This window comes from Pinus tabuliformis, chromosome J (assembly GCF_031772625.1).
Source record: "Pinus tabuliformis cultivar Carrire ecotype Pingquan chromosome J, CPIR1, whole genome shotgun sequence".
NCBI lineage: Eukaryota > Viridiplantae > Streptophyta > Pinopsida > Pinales > Pinaceae > Pinus > Pinus tabuliformis.
In genome coordinates, this window is record NC_142295.1 from 748,327,333 (window position 1) to 748,341,131 (window position 13,799).

Here is a 13,799-nt window from a genome sequence, read left to right on the forward strand (position 1 = left end):
CCCGACCTCCCAACCAACCAATGAATTTATTTAACCATGCCAACCAATGTTGAACTAGATGATTCATTCGATGAGAGGCTTACTGCCTCTACTTGAAGCATACTCCTGCTCTCTGACTCTCTTGGCTCAGGATTAGTCCCTAATAAATCTTGAGAAACAGATTCTTCACCTATTAACTGACCTTCAGATCGTGTAGAATCTGGAACCACAGAATGGAGATTTGCAACAGAGCTCTCAGATTGCTCACCAAAATCACGAGGAACTGTGAATGATCCTCCTCCCTCTAAAGGCGGAGATGATTGAAATTCATTATTAAATGTACTCAGTTGCCTCATTTCCTCAGTACAAATAGAAGATTCACCTTGGATATTACTTGACTATGCAAGGTGAGAATTGGATGCTTCTAGATCCACAGCAGTTGTTTGCCCAATCTGGCCAGCAATATCAGAAAGGTTACCACCATCCATGGCTCCACTTGACTCTCCCAGATAATGACTCTTGTCATTTGGGCAAGAATCAGAGGCCTGACCACTTCCAGAATCCCCCCATCTTCCAAAACATCCAGTCACTATTTCTCTGGATTGACTACTAGAGCTTTCACCAGGTGTCCCAAGCTCAGTCCCACCATGTCCATTTCAAATATCAAGCTATGCATCTTATATGCCATTCTCTACAAGATTAGAACTGAATCAGCCAAAATTGTCCTCAATTCAATCCTTAATGAATATATCTGAATCACCCCTTAGTGATATAGACAAGGCCTGGATGGAAGACAATCTGTTGAAGGCCAAACAAGCATTGGGTTATCCTCTGGAGACTTTAAGCAGCTTTGACGAGGATAGTCCTGCGGCTCATTTTGATACATTTCTCTACCTTGCATTCTAGCACGAGGAAAGTGAGAGGGCCAAGAAGTCCAGGTACGTGGGAATTGGGCACTCTAGGCTTTCATTTCTAGGTCAGTTTGTGCAAAGCCTTGCATTGGCAGAGTTCTTTTTACAGAGGTACCTGAGGGAGGGACTTGCTTGTCTTAGAGAGAAGGCTTTTGGAATGACCAACAAGAGGGTGTTGCCCTATTGGATCAAAGTTGCCAGCTTGGACAATCTGATATTCCCCTGCGATGATATCACCAGGATGAAGCGGCATGAGCGTGAACCTGCTATCAAGCAAGTATTCCAAGCACTTATGGGAGCAATTTACCTATGTTTTGGCATGGCGGAAATCTACCGTGTCCTTTTTGAAGCATTGGGATGGACCCAGATGCTAAATATTTCCAGCCAAAAGAAAGGTGACAACTAGAAGACATTGATTATCTCTCCCCTGAATATGAAGGGAAGCAGCTAACATGGCAAGAAATGGTTGCATACGAGCGTCCAGTCGATGCCTTATTTTCACATCCAAGGCTTTTCAGAGCATGTGTACCTCCTGGTATGCATAAATTTTGAGGAAATATTTGGGAAGTAAATGATCTACCCCATGTTTTACATGGATTGGGATATCCTTTGCCCATGTCTGATACCATCACCACAATTTTCAGAAGCCAGTAAAAAAAAAACACTTCAATCTCAGGTTGATGGAAGAAATACTTTGAACAACAGCTTCTTGTTCACTCTGCCCTGATGAGGTAGGTCGATCCTGTGCAGTGTGATCTCTTCCTGTCAAACTCTCCTCCTCAAAACACTTACGAGTCCCAGGCATGATACTAAGGTATAGGTACAGGTTGCTTTGTATCATCAGCTTAATCTTTTGCAGCTTTTCCTCTGAATATTTGGCACCATTGTATATAATTCTTGCCTACACTTGATATCCCAGCAATAAAAGCAATCTGTTTGACTGATTATTCACATCTGCTACATGTACTGATACCCCTCAATTAAGAGTTGTACTCCATGATGACAACTCTTGCACCTTGGAACTTCTATGCTTCAATGTCTATCAAGTTTGACTCAATTCAGAATTTCCTGAAGATGCACCTGAAGGGAAACAATGGTCACTTTAACTGCCCCTCTACCTTTAGAACTCCGTTGTTTGTTTTTCTTGGCTTCTTTGAATTCCAAACTATCAATGTCATCTTGTGATAATTGCACAAGTGAATCAGAGTCTTGCAGAGACAGTTGCAGCTCATTGTTTTTGAGGAATAACATAGCTCCTCAATAATTGTTCCTGAATGTATACTACTAGTCTACCTTTATCTCAGATGCTGACTTATGCACCATATAAGTCGATCCAACACCATTCACAGTCAAATCTTTATTTCTACTATTTTTGAATACCTGCCTTGAAATCAAATAACCTGAAATACACTCCCTTTGATGAAGAGAGTCGCCATGTGACTGTCTCCTCTCCAAATCATAAGTGTGTGGAAAATAAAGATCTCTGGTGCAAGACATGCTCTTGGAAACCTTCATTGGACTACCAGTTTAAGCCAACTCGATGCAACTTCTGATCTTGACCTTCAGTAATAAAATCAAAAGGTTGTCCTTGTTGTATGAAAAAGTCAGGGTCCTGTATATGGATATCAGAAAATTGTGTGTTGGAGGGTTTCTCCTAAATCCCATCTGTAGCCTCAGATGGTATGTCATGGCAGGCCATTGGGCGAGGTCAAGAAGTGTATATAATCTTTGATAGGAACTATTCATCTCGTCCTTTTACAACCATGTTATCGATGGAGGGAGAAATTTGTTGAACCTCTTTCAGTGTTTAAATGGATTTTCATTCCAACACCTCTGATGGGTGCCTCTGAGATGCTTTTCTTGGAGTGACAGATTGTGCTTGTTAGGCTATTTCAATTTCCACTGAATTCACTAGCTGTTCATTTTCTACTTGAGTTTCCTCTCCGGTCAAGGGAGGGAAGTTTATGTGGGCTTACTCATCTTGAACAATGTTGGAAGTTGTCAATTGATTCTAGCTTGGACCTAGTTTTGGCTCATTTTGGGGTTGAGATGTAGCTGAGCATTGCCATATTTTATTTGGGCTTTTGGTTACCATTTGAAATTCATCCTCTTTTGCTGATATCAGAGGAGCCAACATTTGTGTAGTGGTCAAATTTGCTTTATTCATGGCAATTATTACATCTGAATGGGTGTTGTTGTAGGAATTCTTTCTTCTTATCTATCTGAGATTCAAGTGTGTGTTGTCATTCTGCCATCCTTGACCCCACTGGGTCATTACTAATTTGGATGTTCTCAACAATGGGGAAGCAGAACTTTCATCACCTTAAGGGTTGCCATGGTAGGATCCCTCTTGCAACCTTAGGGCAACATCTTACGAGAAGAAATCACCCAAATTGTAATTTCATCTACCAACTTGTCTATGTCTTGAATGATTTGTTCACGAAGGCTCCATGCTCTTGTATATGTGCCTATTGATATACCAACATCTTTTGCTACTGTTTCCCAAGGTGTGCCCGTAGCTAGATTTGCCAAAATCTCTCCACCCCTTGTTACAGCATCAGCCATAGCTGAGGGAACTTCTGGAAAAACCTGTCATGACATTATAAATAAAAAATATCATCACCAATGTATTAAGTTGAACCTGTAGTTGCATGTTTCCCAGCAAAGCACGCTTAAAGAAGACATCAAGACCTAGTTTATGAGATTGCAACAAGTGACTCACTTTACCATGATCAATGTTGTGGACAAAGATGCTACAGTTCCTATTAAAGAAAATTCATGCAACAAAAGAACATGAAGAAGCTGGTCTTGTAATACCAAGTTTGACCTTTTCTTAAAACAGATGAGAAACTTGAGGTGTTGCAAAACAAACACTGTCTATTGGACCATAATTTTAGGTACATCAAACTCAAGACGAACCAATGGAAAAGAAAAGTAACTACTCAGCACATAGGTTTTCTAACTATTTCCTTTCATATATTTTCTGCATCCAGAAATAGCAAAACAGATATGATAGAAATTCCTCTAGTGGAGATTCTAACTTCAAAACTATTGGCTAGAAGTCACGTAAATTAGGCATAATGAACTTGCCTTTGACTTTCTATGAAGTTTCCAAACAGTAAAATCTTCTTGATGTTTTACCAATAGTGGGTGTTTCACCTCATTCCCCATCAACCCTTCTCTTTGTCCACAGGCATCAAACGACTGCCATTTGTTGTCACATGATTCAAATTCCACTAACATCCCATTCAAGTCATCAACAAAGTTTCAGGGGCTCCTTTTATTGTGCTTTGTTGAAGAGGATGAACTAGACAGAGGAAACCATTTTTTTTTGCATGTGCTCGTAAGAAAAGCCTTCAATCTGGGTTCATGAATCTTAAGTACGTTTCGATGTGCCAATATAACATTGGAGACAAGTTCATTCGATAGTCTCCTCAGGAATTAGTTCATCATTTTTATCAAAAGTTCAATTTATGTAACTGTTATCACTCCAGGAAACTCTCTGAGGTTGTAAATCAGAGATGCCTGGTAACATATAATCTTCAATGTTGTTCTCTGAACTATTGGAATGAAAGATGGTTTGGATCAAGTCGGATAACCATTCCAGCTCTATTCACACTCAAGACATGCATGAACATCCCCAACAACACAAGGCTTTAGACTGCTAATGCTCAATAGTTTGTAGATTAATGGATAGATGGAGAACATTGACTATGCCGGCAGATAGCATACATGGACCTATATGAATGGCTAGCTATAGGCAGTAAAAGAACTCACTCACTATACTGGCAAATGCACATATAATCACACATATAAATGGCTAGCCATAGGCAGCAAAGAAGCTTGCAAATCTAGTATATCAAAGTAGAGATAAGATGACAGTTATCTGGCCTTAAACACACAGAAAACCTGAACAAACTGTTCAAGTGCAAGCATAGAACAGAAGAGAAATGGACATTAAACATGTAGCAGCAAAAGAAGCTTGTATTACTAAAGACTGCAGATGAGAAGCTTGAGAAAACAGGGGAGGAATAATCTCCAAAAGTTGAACCCTTGTTACATTTAGTTTTCTACCCTTTATAGGCCCTTTACAATGCTCCTGAGCTCTCTAGAAGGCTCGGAGTCTTGGACTCGTCTGATCTGTCCCATAACCGTTTGATTCCCTCAATAGGCAGGTATGGCTCGGAGGTTTTTCCTTTTCTGATAGAGGAATAACCATACTCAGATGTTTTGGGCAGCCTGCTGTGATGCATGAGAGCTCCCTCATGCCAAAGATGCCCCATTATGTTTGTTAGGATGACGGCTTCACTGGCAGGGCCGTTAACGCTCCATGATTTCGTTCGGTTTCGGTTGAGGCGTGTAGTGGCCCTTCTCCTTCCCTTTCCGGGCTCTGTTTGCTAGCCGCCGCCTCTCCGTCGAATCCTTCTTCTGGTGTGTATCATGACTGCAAGACTCAGCTACGGATGGCTTGGCGCCTGAACCTGCAATGGAGTGGCTGTCGTTCTTATGAAATCCTTGCACCGGTCCCTTTCAGACAATAGCTGTGAATGTTTCTTTTCTGTTATTGTGTCTGTTTGGGTCGTAAACGGCAAAAATGCTGCAACACTGCTAATTCCCGCCCACTTCTGCTTCATTTGGACTTTAAAAGTCCTCAAGCCTGGTTCAATCATCTATCGGGTCCGGGATTCATCGCATTTGTGCTTGCCCAGGCTTCCTTCGCATTTTCTTTATACAAAGAGAATACATAAAAAAATGAAAATGCGACGGGCACGGATTTGAAATATTATAGAATGGAGCATTGTATGGTTGTCGGGTCCGGCCCATCGGTGATCGCTCGTCGGCGAATAATAAAGCCCCTTTGGTAAGTCCTCCATTGTGGTACGCCGATAGCGATATCGGTGCTCGCTCATCGGTGATGTATCGTGTCACTACCACTGCCTCCCCGACTTGTGATATGCCGACGCGATCTAGACCGTTGATTGGCCAGATCTAGCGGCTGAGATTAATTCGGTCCTTTATGCCTGCAACTTTGATTTTTACATGGTTTTTTGGGGTATTTCCGCCTCCCGATAGTGTATTTCCGCCTTCCCAAGGGCTTTCCTCTTGTGATGGTTTTGATCGGTGGAAGGCCTTTAACCCAAACTTGGAGATTTCAACAGCATGCATGGATCCTTTTGTATCCCCTCGTATAGCAGTGCTAACAGTAACAACAACAAAAAAAAGCCTAGAATGATGTTGATAGGAGAAAAATAAGTAAAAGCTCATAAACCCAATGAAGTAAAGCTTAGACTTGGTCCTACAAGTTCCTAGATATCTAACAATGAGAAAGGAAATAGTTAAAATAAAAATATTACAACGATGGTTAGGGTTAGTGCCATTAGATACTGATTAGAATAGTGGGGCTGAGTAAACAATTTTACAAGATTCAAAACTTTCTATATCCACATTCATTGCAGGCATTGGCATCGAGTAGTGGTCTTGTTCTTTTCTATTGTGCATTTCTTCCCTTTTGGTGTGTGATGACAAACGAACAAACCACAAGATCAATCGAATGTTTAAAGTAAGATGAGTACAGCTATTGGTCACCAAGCAAATATTCCAGAATGTCTACCATGAGATAATGTCACTAGATCAGTGATTTCTAGTGATCCAAATAATCATTCAATGCTCTCAGTAACATGAAGAACCATATCCTGATAAGGTACTTTGGCATACACCACTTTAGACTTTAAAGTTTAAATGCCCATAGGTGCAGGAGAACTTGGGTGTTTATGTTTCAGTTTCTGTCTGGAAACTCCCCCCAAGGGATATTTCTTGTTCATGTACATATTACATCACACAGAATACTACTAAGGTCATGACCAGAGGCTCAAGGTCTTTCTCTGGTACAATGAGTTTTCTGTTAATTTTGATGGTGCACTTCACAAACTTGAGACAGCCAAGTTCCAATGTTGTTAATAGTTATATGCCCTTGCAGTCCGAAGGATGCACCAATGTGGGATTTCTTTTTGACATCATATATCTCTGAATCTAAACTACTCTTTCTTCTCAGATATTTTTCTGTAATCAAGAATCGTTGCAATTAATTAACTGCTGAAACATGTGAGCAGACTCATTCTGAAAGCTAGAATGCCTAGAATTTTATCATAACAAACTACAATTCCATTTATGTAATAAGCCACTTTTTTTTGCATATTGTAAAAAAAAAAATCCAGTTCATTGTTTCCATTTCCCATATATAACAAACATGTTGAAAGAACATAGTCCCACTTCTCAAGGAAAGGTTGTAACAGAGTTTACTACGTCTCCACTAACCACAATATCATAAGTAGTAAACATAATTACGCCGTAAGGCGTTTCCCTCTGAAATGAACTCCCCCAAACTGCTTTCGTGTCAAAATATGTGCCATTCGATTTTGTTGTTAGATGATTAGGTGATCATTAACCGTTGATTTGAATTGAACAATGCCAACCGTGACGCTTGTTACTGGGTCATTCAACATTCCACAATGTTTCGTCTCTCTGGCTCACTCTGTACCGGAATATGCAAGGAAAATTATAGGAATACATCCATTCAGCCCCTGTACCAGGGATTGCCAATGGTCTGGGTAAATTGTTCTACTACCTTGACAGCGATCTTTACGCCGTAAGGCGTTTCCCTCTGAAATGAACTCCCCCAAACTGCTTTCGTGTCAAAATATGTGCCATTCAATTTTGTTGTTAGACAATTAGGTGATCATTAACCGTTGATTTGAATTGAACAATGCCAACCGTGACGCTTGTTACTGGGTCGTTCAACATTCCACAATGTTTCGTCTCTCTGGCTCACTCTGTACCGGAATATGCAAGGAAAATTATAGGAAGACATCCATTCAGCCCCTGTACCAGGGGTTGCCAATGGTCTGGGTAAATTGTTCTACTACCTTGACAGCTATCTTGCCTCTGCCCAGCTACCAGTCACAAACGTGAATATTTGTCTCAAATTTCTATTGTGCGAAGGTATTAAATCCAATTACCCTAACTTAATGCTTTGTTGCAGGAGGTAAGGTGATCAAGATTTATCGGATTTTCTTTTCAATTGTAATGTCATGCGGATGGATGTTTACAGTCCTGGGGTTTTACATTCGCTTTGAAGATGACAGTGTGGAGTCGAGGCAGTGGAATGTGAAGATAGTTTCGGTATGAGATTTAGACTTTTCTGTTACTGTTTCGAGTATTGTCAAGTTTCCGAGCTCTGCTTCTATAACACGCTGCTTATGGATTTGTCTTGTTCCAGATGATGGGATAAATTTCAGTCTATTAGAGCTTATTGTATCATATACGCTCATTTATTTTGCCATTAATTTTGTCTGCTTATTGTTTAGCTCGTGTAATTTACCTGCAGATTAGCAGCTTATTGTTTAGCTCGTGTAATTTACCTGCAGATTAGCAAACATAAGCGGCATCTAGATAAAGCTGCAGCAATAGAGATTTGGGAGAAGCTGGATGCATACATGCGGGCTAGGAGGTCGGCCTCAATGCTTCTGCCAGCGGTTGCTCTAAACGTACGATTCTGCATCAAACCCCATTTTCTCTTCAAAAATTACCATTTTTTTAGTTTTTGTGAGACCTTATGGTTTCTTTCTTTGTTGTTTTGACAGTTGGTGAAAACAGCACCTCTTCAGGTTTAGTTTTTTTCTTCTCCTTTTTATTAATAAAGTTTTTGTTTGTTCTCTTGGCATAAACATAGATATTTTTTATTTCCGATTTTGTTGTTAGGGGCTTGAATGAATCAGATGTGAGAGTTAGGTGCAAAGACACTTGGATCTGAATCTGTTATATAATGTGATTTGTGGTTGTGGGCATGCAGGATCTGCTTCAGCTCCTAACGCTAACACTTCTTCTGCCAGCAGTAAAAAGAGAGCAGTATCTGTGCAGACTATTTCTGAGATATTGCGTCTGCTGGCTCTCCTTCTGCTTGGACTGGCTGCCCAAGTATACCAGTAGCAGTTTCAAAATATAATTTCCGCTATTTGGAAGGACTTAGGTGTTTACTTGGTTCTGTGAGTAGTAGAGCTGCAATTCCTTGTCTTACTTGGATATTCAGTATTAGCAATAAAAGGTCAAGTTTTATCTTCATTTTATGAGTCAGATAGATGGCCTGGTTTTGGAATTGAATTATTGTGCTCTACACCTCATATTCTCACATTAGGTTTTCCTAACATTCTCACGTTACGTTTTCCAATTTCAATAAAATATAAAAGAATCACCTAGGATTTCATTTGTTTAGGTTTGATTTTGTAGGGACCTGTCTTGGTCCTATCAGAAAAGAATCTTTTATGATTTCATTTGTTTAGGTTTGATTGTGTAGGGATCTGTTTTGGTCTTTATAATTAGATAGCTTTGGGAGAAATATTGGACAAATAATATATACGATGTGTGTATAGATGTCTCTTAATTATAATTTATATCAGTGATTTAAGAAAATGAATGTAACAGTAGAAGAACGAAGAATGGGGATGTGGCCTTGTGTGAGGGAATGAAGGAAGAAAGAAAAAACCTCCTACCCTGCTCCTGGCTTTGACTTTGTAACTAAATCAACTAGCTCTGAGTGCCCTACTTCAACTGCTACCTGAGTGTTCGATGTGGAAAACACTTACCAGATCCCAGTAAGACAATAGATGTTGCCTTGTGTGAGGAAAAGAAGGAAGAAAGAAAGAACCTCTTATCCTGCTCCTGCCTTTGACCTTGTAACTCAATAAACTAGCTCTGAGTGCCCTGCTTCAACTGGTACATGAGTGTTCGGTGAGGGAAACAAAAAATTCTCTTACCAGATCCCAGTAAGACAATAGCATAAGCAACTACTTTGGCAGATGGAGACTACAAAAGGATTGCGATCTAATTAATTAGTATTATGTATCAAAGAGCTAGCTTTGAAATGCCTGGTAGACCTGGTTCTATGTCAATCTCAATCTAATTAATTAGTATTGTGTATCAAAGAGCTAGCTTTGAAGCACATGGATTAGGTAGTTTTCTATCCCATTATTATAATGTTGCAAATTCCAATTCACAGATACTCTTGAGCTGCTCAGCTCAAAGCAGATTGGAATGGTCATATGCAACTGAAAGTTGTTTACACCACTACGTAAAGGTAGAATATACCTTTTTTCCTGGCAGCAAAATGCGGTATAGTATCAGACACTGTTTGGAATTTGCTCTGTACATCCTGCTTGTTGAATTGTATCCACTAAAAGGCCCTTGTTAGGTGGGGCCTACATTTGGTGCATGTAAATGTCAGGTAAAGGTTTTTGAGGGCTTACTTACCTCATAATGTTGTTTAGAATGATGTAAAATTTGAAGTTCTATGCACTGAAGTCCTGAAACAATTGTCATAGGCGAGTTAGAGGCTTCATCGCTATAAATTGAGAGTTTTTGGTGAGATGGTTAAGTCTCTATCTCGCTATAAATTGTGAGAAAGTTTTTGGTAAGATGGTTCTGTTGGCTGAAACTTTTACATGCGAATTCGCTGTAAATTGAGAGTTTTTTGGTAAGATGGTTCTGTTGGCTGAAAACTTTACATACGAACTCGCTATAAATTTAGAGTTTCTGATAAGATGGTTATGTTGGCTGAAATCTTTATATGCCCTGTTTTCCAGGGTTATCTTATACTTGATTGCTTGGGCTTGTATCCAGTATTTTCCGAAAAATGCTATTCAAAAGTGCCTGACTACGTCTTGTCCAAATTCCTTTTGCTTTTGTAGGGTGTGTCAGCTTCCATCTGACAAGCATAAACATTCTCACCGAAGACATCTTTTACTACTTGATTTTACAGAGTTTAGTCTGCTATATAATGCACAAATTATGTGAACTTCCTATCGTGTTATCACTTAATTAAGATTAGCATAAGCATGCTGTAGCATTGATAGTGTGGGGATTCTTTTAGAAGCTGTAAAAGATTGCATTTTGTTATGTAATAATTCTTTTTTATTCAACAAGTTCAAATTTTTGAGACATTCGTAGAAGGAAGGAAGACATAGGCATTTATAAAAGAAAGGGAGACATTCCAGAGATGGGATGAAGAAAGGGAGACATATTTAGATTTAGTGATATGAGGAAAGGGAGAAATATAAGAGATATTTAGATTCAGTGATATGGAGGAAAGGGAGAAATATGAGAGATATTTAGATTCAGTGATATGGAGGAAAGGGAGAAATATGCGAGATATTTAGATTCAGTGATATGGAGGAAAGGGAGAAATATGAGAGATATTTAGATTCAGTGATATGGAGGAAATGGTGATATTCCAGATATTTAGACGTAGGGGTATATATTCTAATTAAACTTCCCTTTTTTTTTTCAAAGCAATTAAATAATAATATTGGACACAATAATATCTATGCAAGAAAAGATTGAATTCGGACAATCAAGAGTATTTCTTGTACTATAAGCCAAATGTTCTCTAGCATTGAATTCGGACAATCAACCAATGCACTGCACTTTGACTGCTTTTTCCCGATATCGGTTGAGTTGCCTTATTTTCACCTCCGAGTTCTGCTGTGAATTGAACCACTTCTATGGTCTTGATTGGTTCTTTAGCTACATGGGTATTTGGACATTTTAGTAGGCGAAGCAATAAGTGAATGAAAAATCAATTACCTAATCAACGGCAAGAGTTAGTGACCTCATTTCTTTGCACTGTCGACTATTCCTGGGTGCCAAATTATATTTACCGGAAATGAAGCAACATATATCATTGTTGGTAAATAAAATCGACACCTCTACTTTATGCACAATAAAATCACTATTGAATAAATAAAAAATAGTAGTCCTTTCTTTAAACAAAAAATTAATTTGGAAGCCATCTAAATATTATATTTAAAATGAATTGATAACCTGTCCCATTAACCGTGTTCAGAGGCATATTCCCACACATATCATTGTTGGTATATAATATCAAAATCTCTATCTTATGCACAATAAAATCAGTATCAAATAAATAAAAATTTGTAGTGCTTCCTTTAAACCAAAATTTGAATTTGAAGCCATGAAAACATTGTATTTAAAATAAATTGATAGCATGTCCCATCAACCCTGTTCGGAGGCAGATTACCAGTAGCAGTTTCCAAATATACTTGGTTCTGTGAGTAGTAGAGCTGCAATTCCTTGTCTTACTTGGATATTCAGTTTTAGCAATAAAAGGTCAAGTTTTATCTTCATTTTATGAGTCAGATAGATGGCCTGGTTTTGGAATTGAATTATTGTGCTCTACACCTCATATTCTCACATTAGGAATTGGATTTGCGGCAGAGTGCTTTGAAGCTAGTTGATAAAAGTGCTGGCCCATTTTGGTTGTCCTCACGCTGTCCTTGTGTCTCCCTGGAATTGGATTTGCGGCAGAGTTCTTTGAAGTTTCTTGTTGATAAATAAAAGTGCTGGCCCATCTTGGTTGTCCTCACACTGTCCTTTTGTCTCCCAACCCAATGGCCTCTCTGTCTTCAGAGTTATTATATTAAACATGAATCTGAATATACATGAGAACTTGTTAAGACAATGGCACAAATGGCTGAAGATACAAATGACCTCTCCAATGAATTTGCTGGTGCCCAATGAGAAACCTGGATGGCTCCTCCAAGACTAGCTAGGGTTGAGTCTTTTGCCACCAAAGACTAGTTATTTTAATCAACTAGGGTGGGTAATTGCTCCACCGAAGAAGATCATGCTCAGGGTTATAAACCCTCAAGCAAGCTCCAAGAGTCAAATTAAACAATCCATCAGATATCCAGACATGCCTAAAGAATGATCTTGAGCTCTCTTTTATAATCTTTCGCCACCCCAATATCTGTGGATACCAATACCATGGATACCAATATCATGGGCAAGTAAATACATAATAATGTGACTTTATAAAGTCCCCCCTTTGTTCTCCTGACCACATTTAAATCTAATCAGATCAATTGTTCTCCTACAATGATTACTCGGAAAAGAGACATGGCATTACATGAACTCTGAAAGCAAATGGCTACCATCCATGACTATTGGCTCGTGCATCAGTGAATTTTGGCCCTAGAGAAATAAATGCTCCTGCTTTTGAAGAGTATGGTATAAAATTAGATTCATCAAGCACTCTTGGAGTATCTCAAGTTATTGAGTGGGAGGGCCAATCTTTTAGTACAGTCAGTGCAATGGCATTGTTTTTCTATGGGGCAGGATCTGATTTTATTAAGAAACATGTCTCGGTTCAGAGTGAAAGTAATGTCCCATTTGAGAATTTGGTCAGAACCTACTGCACAATGGCAGGCCATGCAAAACATAAGGCTAATGAAGGAAAATGCAACTTTTTTGGAGAGGCATGTATTCATGCTGGTACAGTAGGGCTTACAGATTTGATTGCTCCACCATTTGATTCTCCCAGCTCGGAAACACAAGTGGATTATAACAGCCCTCATGCTGATCCACTTTCAGAGACTGGAGGTATGGCATAAGTTTGGATTGCAAGCAAAATAAACAAAATACAGTGTACCATATGAAGAGAGGAGTGTGACCACTGTTGTATGCTCAGCAGAATCAATCATTCATGTAATGCATTAGCTACAAAAGACTTGAGGTATGGCATAAGATTGTATTGCAAACAAAATGTGCAAAATACAAACCATTCATGTAATGTTTTAGCTATAGAAGACTTGAGGTATGGCATAAGATTGGATTGCAAACAAAATGTGCAAAATACAAATAGTGGGAATTATGAAGCGAGGAGTGTGATCAGTGCCATTTCTTCAGCAAAATCAATTATTCATGTTGCTGTATGGTCAGTTACATAACTAGCAAAATTGTATTTTATGGCAAACATTGGCAACTGCAGGGCTGTTTTAGGGATTTCTAGAAACAAATCAATCAAGGTGGAATGATTGACTAAAGATCACAGTGCAGCCA

General features: G+C 39.1%; 1 pseudogene; it reads left to right on the plus strand.

Annotated features, from left to right (window-relative positions):
• Positions 1 to 660: 660 nt before the first annotated feature.
• LOC149228886 (ribonuclease III domain-containing protein RNC1, chloroplastic pseudogene) lies at positions 661 to 1,544 on the plus strand (annotated as a pseudogene).
• The last annotated feature ends 12,255 nt before the right edge of the window (positions 1,545 to 13,799 follow it).